Genomic DNA, 7,172 nt, shown 5'->3' on the forward strand with positions numbered 1-7,172 from the left:
TTTCTCTCCCCTACAAAGTCTCACAAAGGGGGCCCCCTGTGGTGGACAAGGGCTCTGGTGCTTCAAAACCAAAGAAAGTCAAGGTTGTCAAAGAAAACTTCTGAGCAGAGTCCTCCCAGAGTGGGCAACTCCACAGCTGTCCCAAAGTCCCCCTGTGCCAAGCAACCTTTGGCCTTTACTATCCTGCCCTTTACTATTCTGTCACACAGAATCGGACACGACTGAAGTGACTTAGCAGCAGCAGTAGCAGCAGCAGCCACATCTAGAGAAAAGCCTGAGTGGCAATGAAGACCCAACACAGCCAAAAATAAATAATAATAAAAAAATAATAATCAGACAAAGGCACAAAGATGTCCATTTTCAGATGTTTGTGTAAGTGTTGTTTATATCAGAGAAAAACTAAAAACTAAATGTCCAACAATAGGGGACTGATTAAATTGTGGTTTATCTTAGAATGTTAGGTAGCCACTAAAAATGAAGATGTAATTTTGTATGTTGACTCTTAAATATTTTTAGCATATTGCTTCTTACTGGAAAAAAGCAGAGTACAAAATAGTATAATTGCATTTTTAGAAATACACATTACGAGAGAAAAGGTCTGGAAGGCTACATGACAGGAAAAATGCTAACAATGATTACTCTGTGTAGGAGGACTATGGGTGATTTTTGGTATGTTTTTTCCTTTTAGCTCATCATGTTTTTAAGGTTTCTTTTCCTGACATTGAACATGTATTAGTTGTTTGGAGTACTCTGGTGTTAGAGAAGGACCTTTCCTTGCCTCTTCCACTTTCTGGCAGCCCCAGGTGTTCCTTGGTTTGCAGCTGTAGCACTTGAGCCTCTGCCTCCATCATCATAGGATGACGGTGTTTGTCCCTGTCTTCACATGGCACTTCCTCTTCTTATAAGGACACCAGTGTTGTCCATTGGATTAGGGCTCACCCTAATCACCTCCTCTTAACTCAGTTGCAGCTACAAAGACATTGTCTCCAAATAAGGTCACATTCGCAGGTAGAGGGAGTTAGGACTTCAATATCTCTTTTGGGGGACACAGTTCAATCCATAACAAGGTCAGTGCTGGAAGAAAGATTGCTGGAGAATTGTTTGGAGCCTTGTGGGTTGTAGCCAGGGCCTCAGGGCATAGGGAGTGTCAACAACTGCATGGATGGGATTGTCCTCATCAGCTGTGCTGATGGGCAGAGACCTCAAAGCTCTTCCAGATGGCCATCTGGCATCCAAAGAGGAAGCTGAGGACCACAAAGGGAAGTTAGGTCCAAGTGGTAGAAGACACATGGAAGCTGTAACGGGGCTGGAAACAGAAATGAAAGCCATCTCAGACCAGCACTTCCGGGGTGTCTAGAGGCAAGAAGCAACTACCAGTAAGTGAAGGAGAGGCCCCAGGAGCAAGCAGGCTGTGGAACAGAGTGTTGGCACTCAGAAACACTGATCAGAGGGCAGCAGCCTGTAAGCTTGGCAGTCTTCAACTTGAATCTAACTTCCCTCCCTTTGGCCCAGTTATTTAACGTCTTTGAAGTTTAGCTTCCTCATACCTAAGTTGGGGTAGTAATACATTTTTTTTCTCATAAAATTGTCATGAGAATGAAAATAAATAATGTGTTTGTAGGCCTGACTTGTAAGTTCTCAGTGACAGCTAACTCTAATCACCATTACCATCACCATCATCATCATAACCATTGAGAATCACATTCTTCGAGTTGTCAGCCCATCTCATCTTGGCCTCTATCCTGGGCTCAAGCAGACACAGAGACTTGATGTCTCACCTGTGGGTGGCTCTGAGTCTGACCCCAGCCACCTCATTATTGTAAATTTATTTCCCCATCACACAGCTGTCTAGTGTGTCATGGTCTCTCTTGGACAAGACAATATCCTAGTAAATGTGATAGAAAAAGGGGCTGGATGATGCATGACTGGGGTTGGGGAAGCACAGCTGATTGAGCTACTGTATCCTCAGAGGATAAATAATGGCCCTACATCTTCCTGGAAGGTGGTATTCATGAGGATGGTGAAATCTACAGTGCCAGGAGCCAGCGTGAGGAACTCCGCCCATGGCAAAGGTCATGAGGAAGGAGGCTCGGCACACGCAAAGGTGGGATCGAGCCTCAGGAGACCCCCTGTTCCCCAGCATCTACCCCCAAAACCAGAGTCTGCCTACTTTACTGCTTTATGCTCTCACCTACACCTCTGACTTTACAGGTGGCTATCTCCCACCACCTCTCTCTGTATAGGAGTTAACTTAGGACTCCAGATAATAAATCTCCTGGGTGTGACAAGGGTTTCTCAGGTCAAACTTCTCTGCTGGCAGACTAGCTTGTGTGACAGGATTATCCACACTCTTGCTACATGATTGTTTACAATCTCTCAACCATAAACAGAACAGAGAGTTTGGAGTATTTTGAAAGTCTTAGTTAGCATAGGGTTTTTCTAAAGATAAAAATCATGTTGGTGCAGGGTTTCTTTGCTGAGTTAATGATTGCCGCCAGGCCTCCATATCCTTAGGCACCTGGGAGTATGTTAATCAATGTGATTGGAATGTAGAAAAAGAAATATAGTAGTTTTGATGTTAGCAATACTAGACTTTTGAGTTAATGAATTTTCTCTTTGTTATAGATCACTGTGCTCCTCTTTCTTTGTTATAAATCACTTTGTCCTTGCTATGTAAGAATGTAACTTTATCAATATCTTAAGACTAAGTAGATCTTAAGGGGAAACAAGTTTTCTGATAGACTAACCTTTATTAATAGAAAGTAAGGTGGGGCCATAAAATGTTGATTGGTCTCCAGACCAGAAGATATTGTGAACAAGACCCTTGTAAGAACAAAGATATGCAAAGAACACTGTCTTTAGATATGGGTTGGAACAGCTGACCCTGCGTGACTCTGTTTCTTGCATTTATCTCTAAATGTATAACTAAAAGTTATGTATAACTGAAAGTATAAAAGTGGACCTGAAAAATAAAGAAACGGGACCAGTTCCTGGAAAGACTGGTTTCTCCCGTGTGGTCTTTTCTCGTTCTCTTCTTTTCTGGCAGAATTCCGATCTGGAGCATGGAGGCTCGCCATGTCTACTTACTTGCCCTGGCTTCTAAGACCCACGCGAGAGGGAGCCCAAGGCGGGGCACCCTCCGCTATTCAAGCAGGCGACCTAAGTAGATGGTGCAAACTCCTTGTCTTGGAGTTTTATTGGTTTTCCACGTAAACCAAGTTATTCAGCCTCTTTTTCTCCACTAATATTTCCTACCACACTACCCTTTTCTAATCTCTCTTCATATCTATAATTAAATAGTTCTTTTCAGGATACCAACTCCATCCCCGCTTCGAATTCCCTGGATCCATCGGGCTGGACTCTGGCACTACAGTTGTTTTTTGTTAATTTTGGGTAACAGCCTAATTGAAATATTCACATACCATACAACTTACCTATTTAATGCACAGTTCAATAGTTTTTAATATATTCATATCACCACAATCAAATTTAGAACATTTTCATCACCTGAAAAAGAAATCTTCTAGGCTTCAAGGTGAATTCTTTATTCCTTTTGGTTTCTGCCCTCCAAACTTTGGTCCAGTGATCTGTGTAAGCTTTGTATAGGGTGATATTTGTGCTGAGTATTTTTTTTCCTCTGATGTGCAGGGCTGAGTGAGGTGGTAGAGCTCTCACTGTTTGCAGATGACATGATACTGTACAGAGAAAATCCTAAGATATTATCAGAAAATTACTAGAGCTAATCAGTGAATTTACCAAAGTTGCAAGATACAAAGTCAATACACAGAAATCACTTGCATTCCTATATACTAACAATGAAAAATCAGAAAGAGAAATTAAGGAATAGTTAAAAAAAAAAACCATGTTGATGTATGGCAAAACCAATAAAATATTGTAAAGTAATTAGCCTCCAATTAAAATAAGTACATTTATATTTTAAAAAAAGAAATTAAGGAATCAATCCCATTCACCATTGCAACAAAAAGAATAAAGTATCTAGAAATAAACCTACCTAAGGAGACTTTTTACTTTCATGAATTGGAGAAGGAAATGGCAACCCACTCCAGTGTTTTTGCCTGGAGAATCCCAGGGATGGGGGAGCCTGGTGGACTGCTGTCTATGGGGTCGCACAGAGTCGGACACAACTGAAGTGACTTAGCAGCAGCAACAGCAACAGCATCAAGGAGACAAAAGAACTGTATACAGAAATAAAAGACACTGATGAAAGAAATCAAAGATGACATAAATGGATGGAGAGATATTCCATGTTCCTGGGTATGAAGAATCAATATTGTGAAAATGACTACACTACCAAATGCAATCTACAGATTCAATGTGATCCTTATCAAATTACCAATGGCATTTTTCACAGAACTAGAACAAAAATTTTCACAATTCATATGGAAATACCAAAGACCCTGAATAGCCAAAGCAGTCTTGCGAAAGAAGAATGGAGCTGGATTAATTAACTTCCTGATTTCAGATTATACTACAAAGCTACAGTCATCAAGACAGAATGGTACTGGCACAAAAACAGAACTATAGACCAATGGAACAAGATAGAAATCCCAGAAATAAACCATGCACCTATGGATACCTTATTTTTGACAAAGGAGGCGAGAATATACAATGGGGCAAAGACAATCTCTTCAATAAGTGGTGCTAGGAAAACTCGACAGCTACTTGTAAAAAAATGAAATTAGAACACTAACACCACACACAAAGATAAACTCAAAATCGATTAAAAACCTAAATGTAAGACCAGAAACTATAAAACTCTTAGAGGAAAACATAGGCTGACCACTTGATGACATAAATCAAAGCAAGATACTCTATGATCCACTTATCTGTCTTTTTGATTATAGCCATTCTCATTTCATTGATATGAAGCGGTATCTTATTGTAGTTTTGATTTGCATTTTCCTGATGGTAAATGATGTTGAGTATCTTTTTATGTGTTTATTGCTATTGCACATCTTTTTTGAGAAAAGCTTACTCATATTTTCTGTCCATTTTTAGTTGGGTACTTGTCTTTTTACTATTATTTAATAATTTGTTATTGTGATAATCATAGGAGGGTTTTTTTGTATATTCTAGATACAAGTCCCTTATCAGATAAATGCTTTGCAAAAATTTTCTCCTATTCTTTAAGTTGTTTTCTCACTTTACTCATGGTGTCCTTTGAAACACTGCTGCTGCTGCTAAGTCGCTTCAGTCGTGTCCAACTCTGTGCTACCCCAGAGACAGCAGCCCACCAGGCTCCCCCATCCCTGAGATTCTCTAGGCAAGAACACTGGAGTGGGTTGCCATTTCCTTCTCCAATGCATGAAAGTGAAAAGTGAAAGTGAAGTCGCTCAGTCATGTCTGACTCTTCACGACCCCATGGACTGCAGCCTACCAGGCTCCTCCGTCCATAGGATTTTCCAGGCAAGGATACTGGAGTGGGGTGCCATTGCCTTCTCCGCCTTTGAAACACAAATGTTATTAATTTTTATAAGACCTAATTTAGCTTTTAGTTTGTTGCTTGTCCTTTTGGTGCTACATCTAAGGAGCTATTGCCTAATCAAGGTCACAGTGATTTGTATATATGTTTTCTCCTAAGAGTTTAATGATTTTGGCTTTTACATTTATATCTTTGGTCCATTTTGAATCTTTTTATATGTGATGTGAGTTAAGGATTCATGTTCTTCTTCATATAGATACTCAGTTGTCCCAGCACCATTTGTCAAAAACTAGCCTTTCTCCATTAAAAAGGCTAGTCAAAAAACTAGCCTTTCTCCATTGGCACAAATTGTTTTGTCAGTTGTCAAAAATCAACTGACTCAAAAAAAAAAAAAAAAATCAACTGACTCAAAAAAAAAATCAACTGACTCAAAATGTGAATTCTGTTTATGAATTCTCAATTCTTTTCCATTGATCTATGTATCTATTGTTATCCTAGTCCACACCATCTTGGTTACCGTAGCTTGTAGTAAGTTTTGAAATTAGAAAAGTTTGAGTCCTCCAACTTTGCTCTTTCTTTTCAAGATTGTTTTGGCTATTTGGGTTGCTCAGCTCCAAAGCTGAGTCCTCCCACTTTGCTCTTCCTTCTCAGGATTGTTTTGGCTATTTGAGTTGCTTGATTTCCCATACAAATTTTGGGGTCAGCTTGTCAATTTCTGCAAGGAAGTCATCTGGGATTTTGACAGGTATCGCATTGATTCTATAGATCAGTTTGGGTAATATCATCATGTTAACATTATCAAGCCCTTGAACATGAGATGTCTTCCCATTCATTCAGGTCTTTTAAAATTCATTTTAGCAGTATTTTATATGTATACAGTAAAAGTGTTGCACTTATTTAGTATTTTACTCTTCTTTGGAATTTTTAAATTGTGGTAAATGTGTATAACACAAAATTTGCCTCTTTAATCATTTTATTTTTTAAATTTATTTTTATTACTTTTTATCAGTCAGTTCAATTCAGTCGCTCAGTCATATCCAACTCTTTGCAACCCCATGGACTGCAGCATGCCAGGCTTCTCTGTCCATCGCCAACTCCCAGAGCTTGCTCAAACTCATGTCCATTGAGTCAGTGAGGCCATCCAACCATCTCATAATTTTGTTTATTTATTTGGCTGCACTGGGTCTTTGTTGCTGTGCACAGGCTTTCTTCAGTTGTACACAGAGAGGGTTACTCTTGGTTGCAGTGCATGGGCTTCTCATCATGGTGGCTTCTCTCTTGCTGTGGATCACAGGCTCTAGGGCACTCAGCCTCAGTAGTTGTGGCATATGGGCTTAGTTGCTCTCCAGCATGTGGAATCTTCCTGGACCAAGGATTGAACCTATGTCTCCTGCATTGGTAAGAGGATTTTTATCCACTGTACCACTGAAAGATTGTTGTTGAGCCATGAAAGATGCTGGGATTCTTGGCCTCCGGAGGAGAGGAATTCAATCCGGGGCCAGTAATGAGGCTGGATCACTCAGAGCTTTTGTGTAATAATGTTTTATTAAAATATAAAAGAGATAGAGAAAGCTTCTGACATAGACATCAGAAGGGGGCAGAAAGAGTGCCCCCCTGCTTGCCTTTACCAGTATGTTATATAACTATCAGTTCAGTTCAGTCGCTCAGTAGTGTCAGACTCTGTGACCCCATGAATCGCAGCATGCCAGGCCTCCCTGTCCACCACCAA

The sequence above is a fragment of the Ovis canadensis genome, chromosome 5 (genome assembly GCF_042477335.2).
Source record: "Ovis canadensis isolate MfBH-ARS-UI-01 breed Bighorn chromosome 5, ARS-UI_OviCan_v2, whole genome shotgun sequence".
Lineage (NCBI taxonomy): Eukaryota > Metazoa > Chordata > Mammalia > Artiodactyla > Bovidae > Ovis > Ovis canadensis.